Genomic DNA, 27,680 nt, shown 5'->3' with positions numbered 1-27,680 from the left:
GGTAGGACTCCAGAAAAGCCTCCTCTTCCATGAATTTCTTATAGTCAGAGGTCACCGTTTGGTCCCAGCTCCCTCCCTGACTCCCACTGACACTTTCAAAGAACAGAGAGAAAAACAAGCGAGCCACAGTCACGTGACCCACGCTGAGAAAAGCGCAGGGGCCAGCGGGGCCCTGACCTTCCTGTGTAGGTAACAAATTGGATGCCATGTTTGCACCGGGCCCTGGAGGGAGGGAAGGAAAGGGGGAAGCGGGGAGGAGGAGGGCACCATGGGATGGAATTGGGGTCACAGGGGTCAGCAGCCTTTGCTTTAGGCATCCACACAACAACTCCAGCCACCCTTCTCAGGAAACAGCCACCGCTGCAGGGCACGGGGAGAGGAGCAGCTGGAGGTCAGCAGAGGCCAAAGCATGCACACACACAAGCGTGTGTTTGTGTCCTTGTGTGTGTGTGTGTGATACCCGGCCATGGGCAGGGGGAGTCATTGAATAGAATTCTTTAAAGAGATCTCCAAGGATCCTCTGATCCAATGTCCACTGCTTAAACACACAAGGTATAACATAATTATTATTTTTTTTCCTCCAGCATCACTCGGAGGCAGTGTCATTTGACCTTCAGATGCACAGTTTCTGGAGTTAAGCTCCCTGGGCTCAAATGCTACCTCTGCTACTTAACACCTGTGAGATTTTGGAAGATAATACAACCTTTAGGTGCCTCGGTTTCTATTTAGAAAGAAAGGAAGATGGTAGTAACGACTTCCTCGTGTATTTTTGAGAACTATATAAATGAATGTATATAAAACAGTTAGAAACATAAGCACAAACTTAATTAATCATTCAACAGACACACATAGAGGACCATATACATGATGTATTAATTTTCTTGAACATCTACTTAAGGGCAAAGCAATGTTCATTCTGCATCAATTATATTATTTGATTCTCCCCCAAAGCCCTGGCAGGACAAACACATTTTATCGAAACTGTGGCATTGGAGCTTGTGTCTCTTGCCAAGGGTTACCCCAGTAACAAATGATGGAATCCACCATATCTGTTCATTCCAAAGCCCTAGTTCCTAATCAATTCATTATGATCTCCAATTTGTTCTTGGATTTAAAACATCTAGGTCAATGCTTGATGCCTGAATGGAAGAATGGATGAGTGTATGGATGGATGGATGGATGAATGAGTGAATGAATGAATGAATGAATGGGTGGATGAATGACGGAGTGGATGGGTGGATGGATGAATGAATGAGTGAATGAATGACTCTGCCATTCTCCCTTCAACTTGTCTTTCCACTTTAACCTTCTATCCAGAGACACCCTGGAGTGGGAAATGGCAGCCCACTCCAGTATTCTTGCCTGGAAAATTCCATGGCCAGAGGAGCCTGGCAGGCTGTAGTCCAGGGGGTCACAAAGAGTCAGACACGACTGAGGACACACCAGAGACTCACCCCTTCTCTCCTTCCTGTTGTTGCCTGGTCCTATCCCATCAGCCTCCATCCTCACCACTCAATCACAGTCCATCTCTCCTCCTGGCTTCTCCTCCAAAGCAAGGCCCCAAATATTTCTCTGGCGCTGGAGGAAACTCATTCTTTCTGGTTTAATTCGCCCCGTCTGGCCTTAATTGCTTTGCCCTGTTGTAAGAAGAGACCTCCCATGGCGACAACCCTGAGGATGGGCTGGAGGGTTGGTGGGGGTAGCTGGAGGACTGGGGAGGAAGTCGGGGAAAGCTGTTGAGTGGAGAGTGGATTAGTCAGAGGCCAATGGGGCAACGGAAGTCGGGGTTCTCTGAGCGGGCAGCTCCAGACCCGCCCCTGGTTGTGACGTTTACGATTGAATTTGGGCAGGAGCATGTGTCTGGGGGCTGTGTCGACCTCCCTCGCCTCTACCCTGAGTGTTTGGTCCTGCAGCTCATTAAGCAGTGACACTTAACACATCATCAAACTGCTTTACAGGCAAAGCCCACACAGCTCCTGGCCCCTGGAGTCCCCAGGTAGTGGGGACGATGACCTCCCAGCGACTGGAGCTGGGACGTGGCGGACACACAAGGTGATCAAAGCTCTCATGGGAAAACCAGAGCAAGAACTGGATTAGGGCGCCAGGACCCCTGACCTTCCACCCCCAGGACCGATTAAAAACTAAGGTGTGTAGAGAACAGGGGGTCTGGGGCTCGTGTCATGGGACAAACATGGCATCTGATGTCATGTGAACAAGGCTCAAATCCTGGATTTGTCACTTTGCAGCAGCTGTTGAACATCGGCCAGGCTTTTAACTCCTCTGACCCTCTGTTTCCTCCGTGAGGCTAATAAGGTCCACCTCGGGGGGTTGTTGCTAGAAATATTGGGATAAGGTATATAAAGTACTTAACAGAGGGAAGGCCATAAATAATGTTTATTTGAATTGTTTTGTTGTTATTTAGTCATAAAGTCGTCTCAAACTCTTTTGCAACCCCTTGAACTGTAGCCCACAGGCTCCTCTGTCCATGGGATTTCCCAGGCAAGAATACTGGAGTGGGTTGCCATTTCCTTCTCCAGGGGATCTTCCCAACCCAAGGATCGAACCTGCATCTCCTGCTTTGGCAGGCGTGTTCCTTAACGCTGAGCCACCAAGGAGCAAATGGTCCCATTGGATCAGGCTGACAATTCTTGGTTTCCTCCACTCAAATTGTCTTCCAACGTTACCAAACATCACAATAAGAAATGCAACAAAGATCAGAGTAGTAATAGCAAGCATCCACTGTGAAGCAAGGGCTTTGCCTATGAATATTATCTTATTATAGTTTCACAACCCTCGGAGATATGTACAATAATGATTTTATAGACGTGGAGACTGAAGCTCAGAATGGACAGGTCATTAGTCTCACATGTCCTGGTGGCAGAGTTGAGATGTAAACCCAGATCCATAGACTCTGAGTCCTTGTTCTTTCCAGCACTGGGTAAGTCTTAGCAGGACTATAAGGGACAGCCACAAGTGAACTTAACTGGTGCCTCCAGGGCAGGGGTTGTTGGGGGTGGTGCGGATTGTGGTCCATATATCCTGCCCTGAGCTTTCAGAGAGGCCCATCTGAAGGATCGTTCATTTCCAGCCATTCTTCTGGAGTCTCAAACACTTCCTAAATCTCCTTGAAATAGTCCTGGCCAAGAAGGGGCTGCTTTTACGGGTGATGTGTAGTAATGAGGCAGGGTTAAAACCTCATTAGGTCACGGTCCCCTTTTGCATTTCATGGATATTCAGTAACACAAGCAATACCAAACACATGAATTCCTGGACCCTGCTTTCTGTGCGCGGTTGGAGGGAGCACACCTCTAGTCAATTCATGGAAACACATCCCTAAAATTTTACATGGGGACATTGCTGGCGGTCCAGTGGCTAAGACTCTGTGCTCCCTCTATGCAGCGGGCCTGGATTCAATCCCTGGTCAGGGAACTAGATCCTCCATGCCATAACTAAGGATCCTGCATGCAGCAACTAAAAAAGAAAACAAAAACAAAAAACCCCATGTACTGCAAAGAAGACTGAAGAGCCTGCATGCTGCAACTGAGACCAGGCATGGCCAAATAAATAAATAATTTTTTAAACAAGATACTCCACTAAAAAGCTAAAATAAAATTTTACATGATATCAGAGGGCTTGTGGGCCTCTGAAACAAAGTCTACATCCACCAGATCAAACCTCTGGCAGGATGTCCTGAGGTCCAATAGAGTGAAGTAGGAAATGGGTAATGGTTCAGAAAACAAGACGGTGAATTCTCTTTGGGAGCTGATGAGTTGAAAGTACAGGTTACTATGTTGCATCTCACCAGGACAACATTCAGATCCAAACTACTAGCTTGGGAAGGAATTTGGGACTTCAAATTCAGAGTTCTGTTATTTCTTGCTGCGTTTCTCTTTTCTTTTTTGCCTCTCAAAGATTTCTTGCATGCTTGATAAATGCCAGCTTCTGTGCTGGATGCCAAGGATATCAAGAAGAATAAGAGAATAAGAACACATGTACCCACAGTGGGAAGGCTGGGGAACCCTATCATGCAACATGTTAAGTAATGTATCAGGACACCTGGGCAGTGATAACAAGTCTAGTGATGTGAATATGTGCTAGACGCTGTGTTAGTCATGAACGTGTGTAGCACAAGAGAGAAAATAAATGAACGCTGCAAAATAGACACATGAATGACATTAATCTTCCTCTTTCCAGAAGCGGCTCTCCCCTACTTTCAGTCTGTGTGATTCTGATTAAGTCAGTGTTTAAATCAAGAGAGAATATGTGATCCAAGACGGGCCAGTCAGACACTCGGGTTCTTCCAAGGCCCGTGATTACTTCAGGAAGGGTCATGTGACTTGAGTCAGAGCAACCGGAGCAGGTGAGATGGCATTCTGGCACTTCTGTTTGAGCCTTTGTCAAAACAAACTCTTCTCTTTGAATGAGAGTGAGAGAGGTGGGACTGGAGCTACCGGAGGATCTTGTGTTCATGGGGTGAGATGACGTCTGAGAACAGAGAGAGCCGAAGGAAGGCGAAGTGAATGACGGATGAGTCTATGTAAGACCGGGAATCCAGCCAAGACAGAACCCACAGCTAGCTCCTGTTTTGGTTATACGAACATAGAACTGGGTATATATATGTAAATATAAATATACAAACATACATATTGAACATATTTATGTAGATATATATGTAAATATTGTTGTTTAACCCCTAAGTCATGTCCTGATCTTTGTGACCCCATACATTGTAGCCCACCAGGCTCCTCTGTCCATGGGGTTTTTCAGGCAAGAATACTGGATTGGGTTGCCATTTCCTTCTCCAGGGGATCAAACCTGCATCTCCTGCATTGGCAGGTGGATTCTTTACCATGGAGCCACCAGGGAAGCTCATACAAGGAGTGCATGCTAAGTAACTTCAGTCGTGTCCAATTCTTTGAGACCCCATGGACTATAACCCACCAGGCTCCTCTGTCCGTGGGATTTTTCAGGCAAAAATACTGGAGTGGGTAAGGAGGTGCTGAAAACAGGAAAAGATGGGAAGAAATGTGCAGTTTTTTCCTTCCCAGAAACGGACAATAATAATAACTGATTAAATGAGCACAATCCCAAAATGCTCTTCTGCACTCTGTAGAGAGTCAGTAACATAGGTATAGGTATATGCACACACAGTTTTAATTAGATCTTCTGTCACTCATTATCCCACCATCTTGATGTAATAGCTTCACAAGGTCAATTTGTTTGTTTGTTTGTTTTAATTTGACTGCACCAGGTCTTAGTTGGAGCATGTGAACTCGGTTGCAGCATGTGGGATCTAGTTTCCTGACCAGGGATTGAACTCGGTGCCCCCTGCATTGGCAGTGAGGCGTCTTAGCCATTGGACCACCAGGAAAGTCCCCACAAAGTCAATCTGGAAGGCCATCTACTCAGAAGGAGACACTCAGCAAAGAAGAGAAAGAGTTATTCCAGAGGAACATAGACGAGGGCTAACACTTGAAATCATGCTTGCACAAACATGCCATGAGAATAAAAAGGATTCCTTGATGTGGTGGAATGGGGGTCACTTACAACCAAATGATTCTAGCTGAAGACAGTATTGCAGCATCTTTGTGCAGGTGGAGACTCTGCTTGGGTGGAGGGGTGGGGTTCCAGGTAGATTAAATTAATTGTTAAAATACTTTATAACTAACTAACCAAGCTGAGCCAATATGCACACATTCTAGAGCTGTTTCTGAAATTGTCTGAGGGGGAAAACATGTTTTGTTTTTCCACTAAGGTGGCTAAATTATATATATTAAAAAAGCATATAGCTACTGGCAGGCATCATACCATGACATGGGAAATCTCACCTAAGAATGGAGCTGATGTTGAGAAAACAAAAACCAGTAATGAAATGTTACCAAGTCCAAATGATGCTTCTTTGGCCCCTGGATCTAACTATGCCTGAAGCTAGTGCAAGCTTGAATTTTTCAATCAACAAAGTCAGTTAGTATTTACCCCTTCTTGACTGATGCTGTGGCTAGTGCACCTATATCTCCTTGGCAGTCACCTTTACATGTTGGCAATTCTTTACAGAAAACAGCCTGCAACCCTCTGCCCAAAGGTCCCTCCCCCAGCCCCTGGCCACAGGAGCACCCTTGGCATCACGCAGAAAAAGCCTAGAATGCCAGGGAGTTAAAACTCCAACAGCAGCTCTCAACTAAGGACTTCAAGGATTGAATAAATAATTTCCCCAGCCCCCTTGCCCCTCAGTTTGAAAGTATGTTGTATAATATCATCCAGAGTGTGGCTCAAATGAGTTAAGCTCCACCTGCCCACATTACAACTAGCTTGATAATAAACACCTTTAATCAGTGGATGCATGGATTTATATGGCTGAGTCCCTTTGCTGTCCACCTGAAGTTGTTACAACATTGTTCATTGGCTATATTGCAATATAAAATAAAAAGGTGTAAAAAAAAAAAACCCTTATCATCTTTCTTCTCGTCCCTCATTTTCCCACTATCTAACCACAGTTCCCCGGAATCATTTCCTAAATAAACTATTTGTAATTATCTCAAGATCTGCTTTAAAATAAGACCGATATACTTTGGACCGAATCCAAAATAAGACCCATACTCCATTTTTTTTCAGTCTTAGGCCAGGGTGAACTCTGTGTCTTTATCTCATACCCAGCAAAGCCCTGGCTAATAGACCAGATTTTGAAAAGAATACCCTAGGCACTCGAATCATGCTCTGAGGATATTTACTTCAACATCCTTATCATAAACAGAAACTTCTCCATCCCTGGGAGAATCAGAGCAGTCACCCTTGATCCACAGAACTCAGTTAGCAGAGATGCCACACTCTTCCTTGGGAAGAAGCGCAGAAGGGTTCGCAGAGAAAGGGGCGGAGCCTGCATCTGGCCAATGGGTGTCGCCGGAGCCTACGGAGAGTGGAAATCTTGGATCTTGTGAAACGTCCCCTTTTCTTTCCTCATAAATGTTGCAGGCTCCCTGCTCCATATATTGCTGTTAATAAATTATACCCCACCCCTCTTTTAAGGCCCTTTTGTTATAACCCTGGTTCCCAGTTCCATTAACTCTCCATTACTCGAACACTTCATTATGACATTTTTTTGCAAGCTGAGAGCATGGCTCCTGACACCCTCAACCAGGCAGGAGGCAGAGATCAAAATGGCCCATTAAGTTCCTGTGGCCAAGGCACATTTTTTTTTTCTTTTCCTAGAGTCTATTTTCTGCTGCTTTTAAAATAATGGACTCAAATGTTTCCCTTCTCTAGCAAATTCCCCAATAGCGTGCCAAGGACAGAGCCCAAGATGGAGAGGTTGGAGTGGCCTGAAATGCAAGTGTTTCTTCCTTCACATCCTTCCCCCACCCCCCAAACAGTGGAAGGTTTAATCCTTCTCAGAGTGAGACCACACTTTTGGGTCATTGACTGAAATGTGCAAACCAGGCAGTGATGATGAGTCATGCTTTAAAGCTCCAAGGAACTGTTTCAAATGTCTGATTACAAAATGGCCAGGAGAAGGCTGGAGGCATTGTAAGGTCAAAAGGTAATTCCTCCAGGATCTTCCAAAGCCCAGGTTGTCCGGGGCTATGCTCCCAAAACACCGCCTTCTACTTCTTGTTCCTGGTAGTTTACTGGGGGAATGCAAGCCAAACCACAGGGAACAAAACAATCTGCAAGACATAGAAGGAAAGATGGCACATGGCATTTGCACATGCACAGAAAATACACATGCGATAGACAGGCACATACGCAGCTGGGATATATAGCTGTGTTTCATGTGCCTTACCTCATTTAATTTTCCTATCAACCCTAGGAAGTGAAAATTATTGTACCCATTTTTCAGAAGGATAAATCAAGTCACAGAAGTGAGTCATCCAAGACCACAGAGACGTCAAACGTTAGAGTCTGGTGGCAGCTTTGAGCAGCTTCTCAAGATCACATGTTTAGAAACATACTGCTCCATTGTTTCTTAAATTTCCACTTAGGCAGAAACTGAAACACACATGTACTACACTCGTCGTGCATCTTCACAAATATCATACACCCACGACCTTGTTGCCCACACATGATATCAGATGCACTCTGCCTTTAGCCCAGCTGTAATGCTCTCAACTTCAATAGCATAAAAGTAAGTCCTTTTATTGGGGCCTTGCCATTTACAAAGCACTTTCATATACATTAACTCATCGGCACTGAATTCGCTGACAGGGCCAAGACGAGAAATGGATGACGGAAGTGTAATACATCATGGACCAAAATAATAATTTGACCCCTTAGATAGAGTTTTCCATCCCAGGATAAATTACATCTTTTAGCCACATACGGGCAAGATCAATAGTCATATAATCTCCATCCTGGAAGGGATCTTAGAGAGGACTGTCTTAGTCTGCTAAGGCTGCCATAACAAAACATCATCGATGAGTGCCTTAAACAACAGAAAAGTATATCTTACCGTTGTCTTGGAGGCCAGAGGGCTGGGATCACGGTGGCAACTTGGTAGGGTTCTGAAGAGAATTTCCTTTCTGGTTTGTCCACAGCCACCTTCTGGTTATGTCCTACCATGGCAGAGAGAGAGAGACAAAGAGAGGGCTCCAACTTCTTCCTCTTCTTATAAGGAAACTAATTCTATCACGGAGACTCCGCTCTCGTGGCCTCCTTTGAACCTAACTATCTTCCAAGGCCCCATCTCCAAACACCATGACCTTGGAGGAGTTCTCAGTATCCTTTATTTGGGGAAGGGAGGATACAATTCATCCCTATAATGTAGTTTTTTAATTGAGATGTTAATTGCTTTGCAAAGTTGTGTTAGTTTCTGCTGTGTAAGGAAGTGAATCAACTATGCATGTGGTGTGTGCTCAGTCACGTCCAACTTTGTGACCCCACGGACTGTAGCCCACCAGGCTCCTCTGTCCACGGAATTCTCCAGGCAAGAATACTGGAGTGGGTTGCCATTCCCTTCTCCATGGGATCTTCTCAACCCAGGGATCAAACCCACTTCCCCTACATTGGCAGACGGATTCTTTCCCACTGCACCACCATCAGCTATATGTATCCGTATGTCCCCTCCCTCTTAAGCCTCCCTCCCCACATCCCAGCCCTCTTCTAGGTCATCACAGACTACCAAGCTGAGCTCCCTGTGCCATACGGCAGCTTCCCGCTAGCTCTTTTACACGTGGTAGTGTATGTGTGCTAACCCTAATCTTCCAATTCGCCTCACCCTCCCTCTCCACCACCGTCCCTTCACCATATCCACACATCCATCCCCTGGAGTTGCCATGGAGGCTGAAGTCAAAAAGAGAAAGCTATCATATATTAATGCATATGTGTGGAATCTAGAAAAATGAGACAGATGAACCCATAACATATTTAACCCATATTCAACCCATACCCCAACAGATATATGGAGGGAAAGAGGCAGTGGATTTCCCAACTCCGAAGAAATGAGGGTTTGAAAAAGATATGTCGTTATACCGGAATCACTTTGCTGCATACCTGAAAAAAAAAAAAGACACTGTTGATCAACTATACATCAATCTAAAATAATTTTTAAATTAGTACATAATACAATAAAAGAAGAAACGGAAGGAAAAATTGTACAACTGATTGGACTGGCCACTGTGTAATCAATTGACTAACAAGTCACCGGATTCCTGCTTCCCTACTTGACTGATAGTCAATGTCAACAGTCATAATTGTATTATACGACCAGCAATTCCCTCCTCCCAAGGTCCCCCTTTGCCTGCAGACACACCCATGCCATTTTCTGCAAGCTTTCTTGAGAACTGGATTGGACAAGCTAAACTGCCAGACTGAATGATCAGGGCTCAGCTATTTAGATGGTCAGAAGTACAATTCATTTGGATACTTCTCTGTACCATCACTGAACTTCAAGGCAGGCCACATTTATATACAGACCAAACTGACATGTCTTTGTCTGGCTATTGTGGGGTGATTTTTTTTTTTTCTTGATCAAATTAGTGGTTGCTTTTGGTGCCTTTGATCAGCTTGCTTCTGATCTCATTATTACCCAAGCAACTGACCAGTTTGGTTCATTCACACAAACACAGAGTTAAAAATAAGTCAACCACACCATCTGTGTGGTATTGTGTAGGCAAAAGAAAATAACAAAACCCTGAATTTTACATGTGGCTTCTTTTTTCTCTTCCCCTTCCCTGTCTCATCCAGTGGGGTAGATACACCACAGAAGAACTGCCATTCTAGGTGGGGGAAGAAAAAGAAGAAACACATACACGCCAAGTCCATCATGTGATTTTTTAAAATTGATATATAGTTGCTTTACAATGTGGTGTTAGTTTCTGTTGTACAGCAAAGTGAATCAGCCATTCGTATACATATAGCCCCTCGTTTTTGGATTTCCTTCCCATTTAGGTCACCACGGGGCACTGAGTAGAGTTCCCTGGGCTGTGCAGTATGACCTCATTATTTGTCTGTTTTACACCTAGTAGCGTAGCACATGTCAATCTCAATCTCTCAGTTCATCCCAACCCCACTTTCCCCCAACCCCGTGTCCTCACTCTCTTTCTCTACGTCTGTGTCTGCATTTCTGCTTTGCAAATAGGTTCATCTGTCCCATTTTTCTAGATTCCACATACATGTGCTGCTATACGGTATTTGTTCGTCTCTTTCTGACTTAACTTCACTCTGTACGACGGTCTCTAGGTCCATCCACGTCTCTGTGAATGGCACGATTTCATTCCTTGTCTTTGCCCCCAGTAAGCAAAAGCCTGACACCTTAACGGCTCCCAACACAGTTCATACCAGTGAGAACATGCCCTGAACCGGTTGTTCTATCAGCCTGGGTCTGGGTGGAGGTGGGGGGATTAAATGCTATTGAAATCAGTTTCTCTCCCAGGCTGGGCCCAGCTTCTGAATTCTAGGATCCCTCAAACCTCAAAAATGGAACCGCTGTCCTCTCAAGTCCCAGGGTGGCTGGATTCCAAGCCCCTTGCAGCCAAATCCTAAAACGTGGCTTCACTTTGGAGAATTCAGATGTGGCTTTGCTTTCAAGAGTCCAGCCCCCACGTAATGGGGATCTGGTGAATCACTTGGAAAATTGAAAATTGAAAGGTCTAAGAAGACTGTGCATGGCAAACGGGCCCAAGCGGCTGGCCTGTCTATCCTGAGGGTGTCTGCCTGGTCTTCCAGATGCCTCATTTTAGGAAAACAGGCAATTGCCCATTTGGGGGAGCACTCAGAGGTCCTTTGTACTCCTTCCCTTTAGTGGCTGCAACCTTGAGACGAGGCCACAGCTGTTTATGTGCTTAACTTGACTTGGGATTTTTTTTTTTTTCCTGAGGCCCCAAGCCTTGCTTAGCCCAACAAGGTGTGGGAACCACTTCAAACATCCCAGTTTCTCTCTGCCCACATGCGAGGTACCCACTGTGATCGTCCAGAACACCCAGGAAATTAGAAGACTGGCTGAGAAACCAGGGGCACCAAGGTTTACTAAAGATAAAATTAAATTGAAAATTCCGGCGATGACTTTGAAAAACAGCTGTGGGCTTCCTGATCAAAATGTAGCCTTCTGCGGTTATTTGCAGGCCAGGCTGCCTGCCAAAGGCTGTGATGAATTCTAGGTTCCATATGGTGTGTCCCATATAACAGAGATCTGGCACCAATGAATCCCAAGGTCTAACCTGTAGTTCCAAGGCCCGCCCTCCCGGAAATGTGGGTTTGTAAGGGTTGAATTCCAAGATCATCTTAGACCAAGGTTCTCTCCTCCATTTAGAAGGAAAACCCACATGCAGATCTGTCCCTTCTACTGGGGCCTATTGAAAGGTCCTGGGCTTTGGAGACATGAGTTACTGAGTTCAAATTCTCACTCACTTACCGGCAAAGCATATTCGAATACGAAATTGAACTTCTCTGGAACTTGTGGTCACCAGAGGGGACAGATGAGGGGAAGGGATAGTTAGGGAGTTTGGGGTGGACATGTACACACTGCTATATTTAAAATGGATAGCCAACAAGGACCTACTGTATAGCACAGGGAACTCTGCTCAGCGTCAAGTGGCAGCCTGGCTGAGAGGGGAGTGTGGAGGAGAATGGGTACATGTATATACATGGCTGAGTCCCTTTAAAGTCCACCTGAAACTATTACAACATTGTTAATCAGCTATGCTGCTGCTGCTGCTGCTAAGTCGCTTCAGTCGTGTCCGACTCTGTGCGACCCCATAGACGTCTGGCAGCCCACCAGGCTCCCCTGTCCCTGGGATTCTCCAGGCAAGAACACTGGAGTGGGTTGCCATTTCCTTGTCCAGTGCATGAAAGTGAAAAGTGGAAGTGAAGTCGCTCAGTCGTGTCCGACTCTCACGACCCCATGGACTGCAGCCTACCAGGCTCCTCCATCCATGGGATTTTCCAGGCAAGAGTACTGGAGTGGGGTGCCATTGCCTTCTCCGATACTCCAATATAAAATTAAAAGTTAAAAAGTGATCGCATTAAAAAAAAAATCTTTAAAACAAACAAACCAAAAGGAACCTTTCCAGATGAAACCTAGTCATCACAGAATAGTGACAAAACAATCCTACTGTACTCTACCCATTTCCTGACCCACAGAGTCCATGAGTATAAAAAAGCAGTTCTTATTTGGGGACTGCTACATTCAGGGTGGTTATTAAATGGAATACCAACCACCACTGTCATTATCATCATGGCTTTTTGTTCTGGGCACCATTCAGTAGAGAGGTCCATTTGATGTATTCTTGCATCTCAAGGGCTTCCCTGGTGGCTCAGCGGTAAAGAATCTGCCTGCAGTGCAGGAGACCTCAGTTCAATTCCTGGGTCGGGAAGACCCCCTGGAGGAGGGCATGGCAACCCACTCTGGTACTCTTGCCTGGAGAACCCCATGAACAGAGGAGCCTGGCGAGTAGTTGCACCACAATGCGGTATCCCGTCTGAAAATAAGAACTCTCAGGCAAACATCAAGTATTTCTTTACCCATATGCACCCATCCAGAGCCTGCAAACAACTGATAAAAATGGTAAGCAACGGCGTTGCAGCTGCCAACAAGTTCTTGCAGGATTTTGTAAAATAAACTATTAGTATAATAACAGATTTTATAGTTATCTGTGGCATATAATTACGACCCATATATGTGTCAGCAGCTTATTGCTGGAACTTACTTCTCCATTAACATGAATGCTGTGGATTTCATACTCGTTTTAGTGGGGATGAATGGCTACTTCTAAGAACTTTCCATCTACAAAAGGGTATGTGAGACCCGATTTTGTTTGTATGTCAAGGAACAACAGTATTAAGCCATGAAGGTGATGCAGGTTCTTGTACAGTCCGAGTGTGTAGCAGGTACTCAATGGTGTGGTTGTCACCCAGACGTGATGCTCGGATCTCCCTTTGAGAAAGAATTTATCACTCAGCTTCAGGTGGTGCCATTAGTGAACAGATTCCAGCAGCAGGGCCCTTGGGTCCAGGTTACCGTTCAAGTCAAAGCCACATTCTTACTTATGGTGCATCCTTGCATATCAAGTAGTTGTCAGCGAGGAGAGATGGGAGGAAGGAATAGTTAAGGAGTTTGAGAAGGTCATGTACACTGTGCTATATTTAAAATGGATAACCAACAAGGTCTTACTGTGCAACACAGGGAACTTTGCTCAATGTTATGTGGCAGCCCAGATGGCAGGGGAGCTTGAGGGAGAATGGATACACGTGTATGTATGGCTGAGTCCCTTCGCTGGTCACCTGAAACTATCACAACATTGTTAATTGGCTATACTCTAGTATAAAATAAGTTAAAAAAAAAAATCTACAGAAAATGCCACACCCTTTCTGGAAAGCCCTCATCCAAACCAGGCAGGGCCTGGCCATTTCTGCCCAGCACAGGATCCTCCCCCAACAGACGATCTTTGCTCTGGACCTCCCCATCCAGTGAGCTGAGGCTCGCTCTGACCTTCCCTGTGGTCTGAAGCTCTTCCTACCTAATCCTGCTTCTCTCCCCCTTCATCTTTCACAGGCATTACCCTCCAGTAAATCTCTCATGTTTCTCTCCCCATCTTAGCATCTGCTTTCCATAACTCCGCTGACACAAGCAGGGTGCTCATCAAATTGAAATTGATTACACAGGATAAATAGCTATTGGGGAAGACAAAGCTTTGGTGGAGAAAAGAATCAAATGACATGGTCTTGTCCAGATTTGTGGGGTATATACTGGGAGCTTCCCCGATGCCCCACTCGTAAAGAACCCGCCTGCCAATGCATGAGACACAGGAGATGCAGGTTCGATCCCTGGGTCGGGAAGATCTCCTGGAGGAGGAACTGGCCACCACTCCAGTATTCTTGCCTGGAAAACCCCATGGACAGAGGAGCCTGGTGGGCTACAGTCCGAAGGGTCGCAAAGAGTCGGATATGACTGAGCAAAAGCATGCTATGTATGATACAGGTATATACTGCTGGTGAGTAGAGTTAGATGTCCCATGTCTTCTAAAATAACCATCTGTGTTACATTTGGGATGTTGACATGGTTACTGGGCTGCCCCTCAGCATCTATTAACATCTATAAAATGATACTGTAAGAGAAGACTCCTGGGAAAAGAGGGAGCAACACTCTGTAACAGTCACAGTTGGTGGCCCGCCTAGCATTCATTTCTCCCATCCTTCTTCCTAATAGGATCTCAGTTTGTCCATGTGTCCATCACTCCTCCACGCAGCTCATATTCCTCAAGGGATGTCAACACCATCCCCAGCTCCGGGACTCAGTCCTAAGGGTAACTTGGTTCTGCTCTGACTGATTGCATCAGGAATAATTATTTGATCCATTCTAGACAATGAGATGCAAGAAGAGGTAGCCTTGGTGGCTTCTAGGGATGTTCACTTTTCTAGACTTTTCAGAAGAGCCCACTCTTACTCCTCTGAGTAAGGACCAGTGAGGACCATGTGTAGACATGAGACATGGGGCAACCACCTTCCTGACAGCTGAGAATAATGCTGGTTCATAGAGAAGAACAAAACTGAAGCCACTCGGAAAAGTAAAACCCGAAATATTGCCCCAGGACTTCGGGAGTGGATGCCTTTCACTACATGTGCACAGAAGGAAAGCAAACCCTTTCCTCTCTCCCTAAAAAACTCAGTCCTCCATATCAGGCTCCATCATGAGAAGCCAGAATATAGGAAGAGGAGCAGGAAAAGGAAGACAGAGAGGAGGAAAGAGGAGGAGAAGAAGGGGGAAAGAGAGAAGAAAAAAAAGAGATGCTGATATGTTTGTTTGTTTGTTCTCCTCACAAAATAATCTTCATTGAAGAAATCAGAACCGAATTAGGGACACAGTACGATTATGACTGGGCTTCCCAGTTGTGACTCAGATGGTAAAGAATCTGCCTGCAATGCAGGAGACCTGGGTTCACGTAATAACTACATCTATGTATACCCACAGAGACAGCTCAGAACATAGTGGGAGAAATGCCATTTCCTTTTTTAATTTTATTTTTTATTGAAGTATAGTGTAAAAAAAAAAAAAACATGAGGTATCACCTCACTCCAGTCAGAATGGCCATCATCAAAAAGTCTACAAGTATAAAGCCTTGCCGTATGATCCAGCAATCCCATTCCTGGGCATACACCCAAGCAAAACTATAATTCAAAAAGATTCAAGTAGCCTTATGTTCAGAGTAGCACTACTCACAGCAGCCAAGACACAGAAACAACCTAAATGCCCATCGCCAGGTGAATGGGTAAAGAAGGTGTGGTGCACACATACAATAGAACGCTCAGTTCAGCTCAGTCATGTCCAGCTCTTTGCGACCCCATGGACTGCAGCACGCCAGGCCTCCCTGTCCATCAACAACTCCCGGAACTTACTCAAACTCACGGCCATTGAGTCAGTGATGCCATCCAGCCATCTCATCCTCTGTCGTCCCCTTCTCCTCCTGCCTTCAATCTTTCCTAGCATCAGGGTCTTTTCAAATGAGTCAGTTTTTCGCATTGGGGGTCAAAGTATTGGAGCTGCAGCTTCAGCATCAGTCCTTCCAATGAATATTCAGGACTGATTTCCTTTAGGATTGACTGCTTTGATCTCCTTGCAGTCCAAGGGACTCTCAAGAGTGTTCTCCAACACCCAGTTCAAAAGCTTCAGTTCTTCGGTGCTCAGCTTTCTTTATGGTCCAACTCTCATACCTATACATGACTACTGGAAAAATACCATATGATAACACATATGTAAAAGTTGATGTGGTTTTGAGCCAGACAACAAATCAAAGATTCAGACTGGAGAACTGGACCCCTTTTGTGCTAAAAAAGTCTTGCTTTCATTCCTCTTGGACTAGTGTTTCTTTACTGAATGCCCCACGTTCCTTTTTTTTTTTTCCTGAGAGTAATCATGCTGACCTCTCTGTTGGTGCAGCTCTGAGAATGCTGTGTAAATACCATCTACTTCTTAAGGCCTAGGAGGGTCTTGATGCCCATTTTCACTGCTGAAGTCTTTTTTTTTTTTTCTTAATATTTATTTATTTGGCTGCATCAGGCCTTAGTTGCTGTATGCAGGATATTTCATTCTGAGGTGCCGGCTTCTCTCTAATTATGGCACTCCGGCTTGGTTGCCCCAAGCGTGTGGGATCTTAGTTCACCAACCAGGGACTGAACCCACATCCCCTGCATTGGAAGGCAGATTCTTAACCATTGGGCCACCAGGAAAGTTCCACTATCGTGAAGTCTTAAAGTGGGTCTTTAGTAATCATTTGGTAAATGAATGAATGAATGAATGAGCATGTAAAGCTTTCTGCCAGCCATGAAAGAGTCTTTAGCTGTTCAACAGCAGCCTAGCAATTAGGGATCTTTGTAAGGCCTGCTTGTTGCAAAATCCACATCTTAGCCACAAAGAAAGAGGCCTGGGAGTTATTAGAGAGTGACTTGTTTGTTTGTTTTGTGAATGAAAATCGGAGTGTAGGAAGCTCTCTGCAGTCAGCTGCAGGGTTCAGAGTTAACCCCTTCAGCATTATGGGATCCAGCATCTGCTCTTCAGAATCACAACTGTGAGGGGGATTCACCCCAAGCCCTGGGCGAATAGAGAGATAGAAGTTTCCAGAGACCTGGCTTTGCCTCTAAGTAGCCCCCAGATTTTCAGAAAAAAAATCCCTTAATTTCTCTGCAAGTTAGTTTCTCTGCCTAAAGATCAGAGAATCAGGTCCCTTATGCCCCAAGCACCTCTCATTCTCCCCATCCCAATGCCAAAATCAATTTGTGCCTCTGGTAAAAGTTCTTCTGGCTCAGAGTTAGGGTGGGTGTGACACCTGTTTAGGGTGTCTGTCCCCCACAAGAGGTTTTCCCCCTACATCTAATCCGAATCCTAATATTGATGCTAACAGTAATAACTCTTCATTGAACGTGTACTGTGAGCCAGGCACTACTTCAAAACTTGACCTAGATTCTGTTGTAATCCTCCCTATAGCCCTGGCTCAGATGGTTAAGAGTCTCCCTGCAATGCAGGAGACTTGGATTCGATCCCTGTGTCAGGAAGATCCCCTTGGAGAAAGAAATGGCAACCCACTCCAGTACTCTTGCCTGGAGAATCCCATGGACAGAGGAGCCTGGTGGGCTACAGTCCATAGGGCTGCAAAGAGTCAGACACGACTGAGCGACTAACATATGTTACATATGGCCCTATGAAGTAGGTGCTAATATTTGTCCCTTTTTACTGATGAGAAAACTGAGGTACAGAGAAGTTCAGTAATTTACCCAAGGCTTCCTGACCCATAAGTGGCGGAGCTGTGATTCGAACCTAGGATTTCACTGCAGGCTGCCTTAGCCCCTTGGGTTCCCAGGGAGCTGTTCTCCAAGGGCTGCCCTACCTCTTCAGGAGTGCCTCTGGCTTTCAGGGAGTGGGAGAGACAGTGGAAAGGGTGAGTCTGAGGAGGCACAGCATCCAAACCCCAGCTCTGGTCCTAGCCATCCCCATGATGTCTGAGTCCTTCCCCTGTTGGGGCTTGGATCTCAGTTTCCCCACCTGTAAGTTAAGGGAATGGCCCACAGGGATATCCAGGCATGTTCCTATTGTGATTAGTGGATGGAGAAACTCTTAAACTAAGTTTAGAAAAGAACTTCAGAGAGTATGGAAACTCCAAGAAACTGTATGAAAAATGTGGCATGTGGTCATTTAGTTCACGGGATAAGTGGTTCATAGTTCCCATTGATTTTTTTTAATGCTTATTTAAATATTTACTTGCATTTTCTGCCCCCCTTTTTTCCATGGCATTTTTGTTGCTGTTGTTGTTGTTTTATTTTTACTTATTTTTTTTTAGGTTGTGTCATGTGGCATGCACAATTGTAGTTCCCCAGCCGGGGATCAATCCAGTGCCCCCTGCAATGGTAACATGGAGTCTCAACCACTAAACTGCCAGGAAAATCCCCTGTTTTTTGAGGGGACTCTCCAGGGATCTAGAATACGACAGTGCCTTCCATGAAGACACTCAAGAGCAGATGAACCTGAGGCAGGCCACACATGTGGTGTTGGTGTCAGGGTCATCGATGGTGCCTAATTGTTTTTTTAAAAAAACCAAATGATGGGCTTCCTACCATTGTTTTCCAATGCCTAGGAACTTCCAAAATAGACAGAAATCATCTGACATCCTTAGGCTCAAAATCTCTCTCTGCACACAGCCTCTCCTTTCCCCAGGGAGGAATGTCTCCTTTGCACTCACTCTCTTCGGAAGAAGCCAGAAACATGTTGTCACCTGCAAGCATTTCCAAGGTGACCCAGCAGAGAAATGTCAGTTGGAGGAGGTGTGTGAATGTGGAGGCTGCAGAGATGGCCAAGATTCGAAATGTCCTCATCTAAATAAACATGCTCCGTGTGTGTGTGTGTGTGTGGTGCTGGTGGTGGTGGGCAAGGGCATGCAGACCTTTGCAATTAGGGGAAAACAACAGGCTGCTACAGGAAAAATGCTAGATGGGGACTTAACCTGGCAGTCCAGTGTTTAAGACTCCATGCTCCCAAGGCAGGGGGCAGGTTCGATCCCTGGCTGGGGAGCTAAAATCCTGCATGCTGCACAACACAGCCAAAAAGAAATAAAACCAAAGCAAAACAAAAACGCTACCTGAAGAGCCAGCCAGGTGTGGGTGAGCATCCCAGTTCCTCTCCTTCTCAGCTCTGTCATTTTGCACAAGTTTCTAACTTCTCTGAGCCTCAGTTTTCTCCTCTGTCAAATTTCAGCAGTTTTCCTGTGCTACCGTAAGGGACTTGATACAATAGCTCATGTACCGAAGAATTCATGCATTGCAGCTGCCCCATAAATAGTAGGAACTCAATGTATGGATTATCCGGATGCCTGGGTGACCTTGGCCAATTCCTTTTGTTGTTATTCCCGTCTAAGTCTTGATTTTTTTCATCTGTAACATACAACTGGAGTGGCAAACGAGGCTGATTGGTTGATTGATTCTTGAAGCTTTCATTTTGTTATGAAGTGGTTTTTCTTCCCTCAAACAAAATCTCATGGGGAAACCCAATGCGTACAACTGTTAGAGTCTCAGGTTCAAAGAGAAACAACATACTCCAGCACCCTTTTTTAGCCACCCTCTTCCTGGTACATCTCACAGGTGCTGGGCTCCTGTGAACAGTGGGAAAGCCAGTACACCACACCAGTGATCCCCAGTCTTCCTTTGTCCGCATGACAGCCTCACCACATTTACCACGTCTGTGTACCACTTGGATTATTTATTTACCTAATATGTTTCTCAACTCAGCCACCTGCTATTGGCTTAAATTTTAATTCAATCCAAAAGGAGGCTCTACGTCATGACCATAAATGAAAGACCGGTGTCTGTTTTCATCAGTAGGTGGTTACACGGGTCAGACATGTGATAAACCCGTGAGCTTCCTGCTGTGGATTCAGAGCCTGGAAGCTGCCCTCACTCAGTCTGTATTCATTTATTTTATTTTTGATTGATTTCTCACTGCAGTGGCTTCTCTCGTTGCAGGGCATAGGCTCTAGCTGTGCAGGTTCCAGCCGTTGTGGCACACAGGCTTAGTTGCCCCGAGGCACGTGGGATCTTCCCAGACCAGGGTTCAAACCTGTATCCCCTGCATTGCAAAGTGGATTCTTAACCACTGGACAACAGGGAAGCCGTGCCCTCATTCTTCCTTAAAAAGGAGGATGGGCAAGTCGCAAGAAGGGGTTTAAAGACACAGCAGCACCAGCTGGGCCTTTCTCCTTGCAACAGTCAGGACTGAGTGGGAAATGAAAGGAAAGCACAGCACAGCATCTCTTTGTGTCCTTTCTGTCTTTCCTTTTCTGGCTGCGCAGCATGTGGAATCTCAGTTCTCTGACCAGGGATCAAACCTGCACCCCCTGCATTGGACTACTGGATCGCCAGGGAAGTCCCTAGCTGTGCCATTTTAGGTTGGCTTCCCTGCATGACATTGTTGAGAAACACTCTGTGACCACTGTAACGGGTTTGTAATGATCCCTCCCTCCCCATAAAAGATAGATTCAAGTCCTAACCCCCCATTACCTGTGAATGTGACCTTATTTGGAAATAGGATCTTTCCAGATATGAGAATCTCAGGAAGAGATGCTCCTGGATTTAGGAGGACCTTAAATCCAATAACAAGTGTCCTTAGACGAGAAAGAAGGAGAGTTGACACACACAAGGACCACGTGAAGATGGAGGCAGTTGACACACACAGGGACCATGTGAAGATGAAGATGTGGCTAAATGGGAGTGATGCAGCCACAAGCCAGTGGACGGACACCTGGAACCATCAGAAGCTGAAGGGCCAGGAAGGGGCCGTGGTCCTGCTGACCCCTTGATTTCAGATTCCTGGTGTCCAGGACTGTGCAAGAATACAGATCAGTCGTTTTGAGCCTCCGAGTTTGTGGTGGCTGGTTGTAACAGCCTTGAGAAGCTAAAGCAATCACTAAACCCATTCCCTATATCAGGGGTCCCCAACCTCCGGGGACCATGAGATCTGAGGTGGAGCTGATGCGATAATATCAGAAATAAAGTGCACAATAAGTGGAGCGTGCTTGAATTATCTCAAAACCATCCCTCCCCCTCGTCCCCTGTCTGTGGAAAAACTCCTCCACGAAACTGTTCTCTGGTGCCAAAAATGTTGGGGACTCCTGTCATATACACTGACATTTACCAGTGTAACCAATTGTGTGTTTTCTCCTCTCTCCTTTACGAGGGGCTATGAGCTGCCTTTTCAGAACAGGCTCTTTTTCCTCTAAGCTATCTCCTCTCCCCAAGAGTGTGCTTGGTTTTCCCTAAGAGGGATGGTAAAGACATTGGATAGACCTGGCTGGAAGATTCTCTGTGTTCTCCGCACTCCCTGCTTGGGGAATCCTTTGTCTCCATTTCCCTTTTCTCTCAGTCCTACCTGAAAGATCAAAGGAAAAGGTAAGTTGGATCTCCATCTTGGTACCAAAGACCCAAAGTGCAACTTTTGGTTGCTATTAAAAAGAAAAAAAAAAAAAAAACCTCATGAATAAACCATGTTTTGTGATTTAAAAAAAAAAAAAGGCTATAATTCCAGAGCAAATCAATGGTTGGAACTTTCCAGCTTAATGTGAGCCAGATTCCTGCCTCCCTGTTCTCTCTCCCTCTCTCCTGCCCCTCTTTTCTTTCTTTCGTACCAAAAGCTGTCTGCTAAACTTCTCAAACACCCTTTGCCTTTTTGACCCTTCAACTTGTCTTGAACTTCAGAAAAAATTGGGGAAATGGCACTGAGTGAACTATATATAAGTCCTGGGCGTGGAGGGGGGAGGTGGGAGGGGGGCCACGTGGGGGGGTGGGGGGACAAGGCTCACCATGAACTTGGGGCCTCAGATATTTGCTTGGAAAAAAATAAAAAGCCCTCTTCTGTTAATGGAATTAGTAAATATTTGTTGCTCTGTTCTAGGCCGGTACCCCAGGGGGCTCTCTGGAGGAAGGGGGGGGAAAGAGCAAATAAAAATAAAAGACTAGCTACTTTTCTGCTCCTTTCCCCCCTCTCCAAAGACACTAAACAGACAAGTCGGAGGATTAGAATGAGGCCTTGTGTGGCTGCTGCGAGCAGGAAGTTGTGAGGGGGCTTTGTGGCGGGGAGTGGGGGGGCCTGGTGGGGACGAAGCAGACCCGCTATCTGGTAATGGGAACGCCATTCCTGCTTAATGAAATGATTGCTGGCCGAGTTCCTGAGTTATGGCGCGGCCTGCACAGTCTCTGGCTTGCTTCCTGGAGCCCGGGACCCCCGGCTGGGGCTCCCGCCTGATGTGCAAAGCGTGTTTGGTGAGAGGCAGGGGGAGACAGGACGGAGGTGGGGAGGTGGACAAGAGGGAGAGAGAGGGGAGCAGAGGTCCAGCCCTCCATAGGGAGCGGAGACCTGGGCCAGGACGAGGAGGATGCCAGAGAGAGGAAGCCGGGGGCGGAGAAAATGGTCGAAACAGAGGGAGGCGGAAGGGAAAACGGAGGGAGGCTGGCAGAGGAAGAGGCAGGACAGAGTGTGCCTCTGGGTTCATAGACGTGGACAGAGGAGAGAGGCCAAGGTGAGGGGAGAGGTGTGGACGGGCCGGGATGAGGCTCGGAGCTGATGCAGGTGAGACCTGGACACGGACAGAACGAGAGATGGACAGAAGGGCCAGGAACAGAGACGGAGCAAAGCAAAGACATGGAGACACAGGGAGAAAGGTGGAGCCAGGGCGGAAAGCCTAATGCTAGGGAGAGGGGAGGAGGAGGAAGGAACCAGGTGATGGGAGAGACACTCCTGGAGACAGGGCCTGAGACAGAGATCCAGGAGGAGAGAAAGAGGCAGAGGAAAGAGTATGGAGGCAAGGAAAGAAGGTGGCATCTCTGTACTTGGGAAGTTAAGTTCTCTCTCTCTTTTTTTTTTAGAATTTTAATTTATTTATTTTTTAATTGAAGGTAATTGCTTTACAGAATTTTGTTGCTTTCTGTCAAACCTCAACATGAATCAGCCATAGGTATACATATATCTCCTCCCTTTTGAACCTCCCTCCCATCTCCCTCCCCATCTCACCCCTCTAGGTTGATCCAGAGCCCCTGTTTGAGTTTCCTGAGCCATACAGCAAATTCCCATTGGCTATCTATTTTACATATGGTAATGTAAGTTTCCACGTTACTCTCTCCATGTATCTCACCCTCTCCTCCCCTTTCACCATGTCCATAAGTCTGTTCTCTATGTCTGTTTCTCCATTGCTGCCCTGCAAAAAAAATTCTTCAGTACCATTTTTTTAGATTCCGTATATATGCGTTAGAATACATTATTTATCTTTCTCTTTCTGACTCACTTCACTCTGCAAAATAGGCTCTAGGTTCATCCACCTCATTAGAATTGACTCAAATGCATTCCTTTTTATGGCTGAGTAAAATTCTATTGTGTATATGTATCACAACTTCTTTGTCCATTCATCTGTTGACGGACATCTAGGAAGTTAAGTTTTAATGAGCCCATTAGACTCCATCACCTTGACGTGAAGTAAGGTCCAGCTGAGGATAAAATAAAGATCATATGAAGACTTTACTGGTGGTCCAGTGGGTAAAAGGCTTCGAGCTTCCACTGCTGAGGTGGGGATAGGGTCGATCCCTGGTCAGGGAGCTAAGATCCCGTGTGCCATGCAGCACAGCCAAAAAATCATTTAAAAAAATTTTTTTAAGTAATTAAAAATGAAAAATAAAGATCATATCCAAAGGCAGCCAAGTAAAGAAGGGACAGTACAGGAGAATGAAAGGACCTTACGCCCTTCAAGGTCACTTCGAACTCGGACTTGTGCATTTCCTGGGATGTTTGGGGACCAACACATGGATGGAAGAGTTTCACTTATGTAGCTTGTTTCTGGTCATCCAACAACTCTCCAACCATCCAACAACTTTCCAACAAAGGAAGATTCCAGGGAGAATCTGACAGTCAGGGAGGTGAAGTTATTTACAAGGAAACAGAAAGAGAAAGGGGAAACGTGGAGGCTCTAAATTGGCTGGACAAAAATAATATATATGCCAAAAAGAGGAAAGGTTGGAGGTTAAGAGCTCTGGGGCTTCATTTTGTTCAGAATGAGGCTAGATGAATTACTTTAGCGATGATAGTGATCAATCAAATTCAAAGTAAGAATTTAATGTACACATTTTTAAAATGTAACTTCTAAACAAAGAGAGGAGAAAAGGTTGATGAAGAGGAGGAGATAAGAAAATCCTGTCTCTCTAATACACGTAAGGAAAAAGAGAAGGAAAGGAGCAAAAACAAGAAGAAAAACATAAAGACGTGACAAGAAGAAATCTTAGATGATGAAGTCCAAATGAATCTGTAATCACATTCATTATAATTCATTAAAAGACAGAGATCTTGGGAATGGATTCTGTGTTTTTTTAAGAGGTCAGCTATGTGCTTTTTCCAAGGTATGTATAAAGTGATAGAAAAGCTGAAATTGGGACTTCCCTGGTGGTCCAGTGGTTGAGACTTCGCCTTCCAATGCAGAGGGTGCACGTTTCATTCCTGGTTGAGGAGCTAAGACCTCCACCTGCCTTGTGGCCGAAAAACCAAAACATAAAGCAGAAGCAATACTGTAACAAATTCAATAAAGACCTTAAAAATGGTCCACATTAGAAAAAATGTGAAAATGAAAAAGTGGATGAAAAAAAAGATATTCTAAGCAAATATTAACCAAAAGAAAGCTGATGTGGTAAATGAATTTCAGGTAGAATCAAGTTTGGAGCAAGCTGGCTTCCTCTAATACCTGAGCACGGGCTGTCACTGTTCACACTGGTGTCCAGGCCTGGGGAGACCCTCAGCCTTGTAGGCTGACTCTGGACTCAAACACCAAGGCTGGACTTTTATATGACATATCTTTGGGCAGCTGCTTTCAAGTGTCTTCACCTTTTTGGTTTCTTACCCTGAGCTCCAAGACCTATTTCTCAGTAATGATGTGTCTGTCACAAGAGGGGAATACAAGAAAACCACCTTTGTGAACTGATGTGTCACAGAGATGGTGGAAAAAAATCTTATATGGAGAGAAAAGTGGGTGGAACAGGTTCGAGGGGTTCCAGCCGGCTTCCCCACCCCCACCCTCTGCAAAAAAGCCTGCTTTTCGTAGCAGTGAAACATACTATGCTTTCATGTTTCCCACTTCTCGTCCTCCAGCATCCTCATCTTATTTCCTCCATCTGAAAATGTTCAGGTTGCCATCAAAGCGGGTAGTAGTTTCCTATTGCTTGGTTTTATTAAGAGGGCAAGAGCCAAGCATCTTGGAAAAGGTCATTATTCTCCGGGTTCTTGCAGTGTATTCAATCCAGAGTCAAGAAACTGCTAAACATCAGCCTCCCGCCTCTGCCTTCTCACTGTGTCCAAGATGGAGGAGAGCACTAGAAGTCAGAAGAAACTGCTGAGCCTTCTCTGGTGGTCCAGTGGTTAGGATTCTGAGCTTCCAGTGCAGGGGGTGCAGGTTTGATCCCTGGTTGGGGAACTAAGATCCCACATAACTCTCAGCCAAAAAAAAAAGACAAAACACACACTCAAGAAAATCAGAAACAATATTGGAATGAATTCAATAGAGACTTTAAAAATGATCCACATCAGAAAATGAATAAATAATTTGAAAAAAATAGATAACCAACAAGGACCTACTGTCTAGCACAGGGAACCCTGTTCAATATTCTGTAATTATCTGAATGGGAAAAGACTTTGAAAAAGAATAGATACAAGCATATGTTTAAAAAAAAACAAGTAGAGACACTCAGTGAATGATACCTATAAGGATACTAATGATGGTCATTATTATTATTAGGCATTATGATTTTCCCTCTGTCCAGCACTCTTTCTGCTCCACATAGCTGGGTCTGAGACACGATGTGACATGCCGGTACCCCAGCCAGAGGCTGAGGAAATGAGACACAACTGTCCCAGCAGCCTGGTTCTTCAACCATGGTTACCACATGAACAGCAGACCAACCTCAAGCTAGACTTTCTTCACCTCCAGGCAGTCAAGAAGCTGTGATGTGATCTCAGGAAAGGCCTCAGCTGATCTTGATCTCATGGAGGTTCTGAAGATGAGATGACCCTTCTATAGGGGCCAAGGGGCTGAGTTTTGATTCCCCTGCTTTGCCAGTCTTTGCATGTGGGATGTCCTTGGTGGTTCAGTGGTAAAGAATCCTCCCATAATGCAGGAGATTGGGGTTTGATCCCTGGGTCAGGAAGATCCCCTGGAGAAGGAAATGGCAACCCACTCCAATATTCTTGCCTGGAGAATCCCATGGACAGAGAAGCCTGGCGGACTCCAGTCCATTGGGTCACAAAGAGACAGACTGAAGCAACTGAGCTCTGCGCTTTCCTTAAAGGGGTTGTTATCTTGAGTAACATGAAAGTGAAAGTTGCTCAGTCGTGTCTGACTCTTTGTGACCCCATGGACTATACAGTCCATGGAATTCTCCAGACCAGAATACTAGAGTGGGTAGCCTTTCCCTTCTCCAGGGGATCTTCCCAACCCAGGGATTGAACCCAGGTAGCCTGCATTGCAGGCAAATTCTTTACCAACTGAGTTATCAGGGAACCCCAATCTTGAGTAAGGCGGGCCTCTTTAGTTGAGGGCAGAAGCCAGAGGGATGGGAGATGCAGGCATTTGGAGCACCACACCCTTAAACACTGTGGAGTAAGACATTCAGTCCTGAAATGGATCGGAGCAGGACACCATGCCTCCATGACACTTGACCTTAAACTTTCTGTGTCTCCTTTTTTTCATCAGTCAGATGGAGATGATGACGCCCTTTCTCAAACTCCAAGAAAGGACCTAAAATAAACAACAGATATAAAACTGCTTTGAAAGATTAAAAGAAGAGGAAAAGGAGGAAGAACTCTGCAAATGGCCACAAGATATCAAAGGGAGGAAGACTCTTTGGTCCCTGCCTCAGACGAGTCAAACAGAAAGGCCTTGAGAACTTGTTCAGCAAGTTTTACACATCTTCAGCACCCTGTTCAGGGTGTTTCTCCCCTTTGGAGAATGATTTGGAGGAAGGCTTGGCCAATCCTTTAGCCGTCCTCCCAGGACCTCAGGGTCATTCCCCTTGTCTTCAGTGATTTCCTAAGGAGAAATGCAAACCTGGATTTCTTTGGTCGTTGCATCAACATTTACTTCAATGGGCCCTGTCTGGCCAGGGAAGAGTGGCTTCTCCTCCAGGCAGGAACATATAAGGAAAGGAATCTGGATTGCATAGAGGTTTATCTTGATGGAAAAGATCCTCAGTGTGGTCTCAGCCATTCCTCCAGGTGCCCTACTGGCTGAAAAGTCACAGCAGAAAAACTAAGGCACCAGATCTCAGACCCACAAATTTCCTCTTTCAAAAAATCTTCCCAACAAAAATCTTAATATATTGGCCTTTTTAAAAAACTTTTTATTTTATGCTGGAGTATAGTTGATTAATGATGTTATAATAATTTCAGGCGCACAGTAAAGTGACTCATATATATATATATATCTCCACTCTTCCCCAAATCCCCCTCCTATCAGGCTTCCATGTAACATTGAGCAGAGTTCCCTGTTCTCTACAGTAGGTCCTTGTTGATTCATTTTAAATATAGTAGCGTGTACATGTCGATTCCAAACTTCCTAACTATTGCTTGCCTCCAACCTTCTCCTTTGATAACCATAAGTTCGTCTCTAAGTTTGACAGACCCACAAATTTCTACTGTCACTTCTTGTCCCTAGCAAATGATGCAACCAAGAGGCTTCTGTCTGGTATGT

The 27,680-nt window shown here is 45.4% G+C and overlaps 1 long non-coding RNA gene across 4 annotated transcripts in view; it reads right to left on the bottom strand.

The window, feature by feature from the left end:
- Positions 1–4,933: 4,933 nt before the first annotated feature.
- The window catches only part of LOC102413559, a 146,370-nt gene continuing 123,623 nt past the window's right edge, over positions 4,934–27,680 (bottom strand). For all 4 annotated transcript variants that reach the window (XR_006545525.1, XR_006640110.1, XR_003104234.2 and 1 more), the window contains exons 3-5: positions 9,380–9,483; positions 8,444–8,546; positions 4,934–7,661 (exon numbers count right to left, since the gene is read on the bottom strand). This is a non-coding gene — a long non-coding RNA (uncharacterized LOC102413559). The remainder of the gene's footprint in view (positions 7,662–8,443; positions 8,547–9,379; positions 9,484–27,680) is intronic.

Source organism: Bubalus bubalis, chromosome 17, assembly GCF_019923935.1.
Source record: "Bubalus bubalis isolate 160015118507 breed Murrah chromosome 17, NDDB_SH_1, whole genome shotgun sequence".
Lineage (NCBI taxonomy): Eukaryota > Metazoa > Chordata > Mammalia > Artiodactyla > Bovidae > Bubalus > Bubalus bubalis.
Note: the sequence above shows the minus strand (reverse complement) of the source record. Positions and strands in the feature narration are given on the sequence as shown.